The sequence below is a fragment of the Propithecus coquereli genome, unplaced genomic scaffold, assembly GCF_000956105.1.
Source record: "Propithecus coquereli isolate 6110/MARCELLA unplaced genomic scaffold, Pcoq_1.0 Scaffold183, whole genome shotgun sequence".
Taxonomy (NCBI): Eukaryota; Metazoa; Chordata; class Mammalia; order Primates; family Indriidae; genus Propithecus; species Propithecus coquereli.
The window spans coordinates 1,275,915-1,277,415 of record NW_012143079.1 but is presented as its reverse complement, the minus strand read 5'-3'; positions in this window follow the sequence as shown (position 1 = coordinate 1,277,415).

Here is a 1,501-nt window from a genome sequence, read left to right as displayed (position 1 = left end):
TTAATATGTTTTGCCCGTGGATCTCTGTGAGAACTGTCCATAAGGCCGTTGGTCATGTCGCTTGATAAATCTCAGTTCTCCCTTCTCCAAACACCCGTGTTGTCCTCTATTTTAGCTCTAACAAGATGTCAAGTCAACAATATGTCAAGCATCTCTAACATAATACCTTGAAAATCGTAGCCATTCAAAATATGTAAATTCCATCCATTTCTGCTAGCTCTTACTGATATTAAGACGGTGTTTACCTGTTGCATAATTTTTATAATTTATACTGACTCACACCTCTTGAATCTACTTTCCCTAAGCCCACTTAAAATCTGTTGCTTGGAAATGGGCAAACATGACCCTCTCTGTCTCTCCAGCACAGTTCATGCTTTCCATCCTTCACATACCATTACATATACTTTATGTTAGTAAATACAGGTAGTGGAAAAGTCTAGCTCATCAGTTATAACAATGAGGGTAATTGTTGGATTTCTTAAACACTAATTCAAATATGGGGGCTCTTTAGAGTTGGGATACTTAGTTGCTCAAAATATTTGCAATCATCCATGGTCTTCCTTCTTTTCCCTTTACCATACTGTACTTAGTATGAAAACTTTTTCCTTTGTTGACATATTATTCTTGCAAGATGTCTACAGCAGTTGCAGGAGATGGATACAGCAAAAGGATTACCTATTCCACGTTAATTCCTTTTTTTAAATTAAGTGTGAAGAAGCCTCTAGCAGATTCTCTACATTCCTCTGGCATCTTTTTGGCCAGATAATCATATATTCATGATTAAATCAATCTATAGTAAGGAAAATCGAACTCCCTGATTTGTTTAAAATAACCAGGATTCATGTTTTAGGGTTTGGAATGGGATGCTCTTCCTTGGATGAATGTGGTACTAGAACAGAATTGCAGTGCTGTTAATAAGGAGAAATGGTTGTGGGGGTGGGGGCGTAGATATTGAGTTGGCTACCAACAATGACTAGCTGTCTTTTCTATTAGTTTAAATTAAATCTCAAAAAAATACACATGGTTGTATAAAACCTTTCTACTTGAGATGGAGAACTCAAGCACCCGTAAAACTGAAAAGTATTAATCTATGCTATTCACATAAAGCTTAAGATATCACACGTTGTATTTTTAGTTATGACCTCATATGCAGATACTGTCTCTAAAAGTGGACATTAGCACTCTGAAGACAAGAATATCTTTTTTTCTTACTAATTCTTTTTCAGCCTAAGATGATATTCTATACAGGAAAATGATGTGATAAATGCACTAATTGAATTTAAGAAGTGTTATACATACATTTATTTTATGTTTTCTAAATTACTTTTTCTATATTTCACTGAAATTTCAGAAGGAGCTTGAACTTTTTGTATGAACAAAAGTGAACTGAATTACAGACAATAAATGGATACTATCTAATAAGAAACTACCTAAAAATCACATTCATTGTAAAAGCATAATTTATTTGCTGAGAAATTTTAAATGTAGAAATATCAAAGAA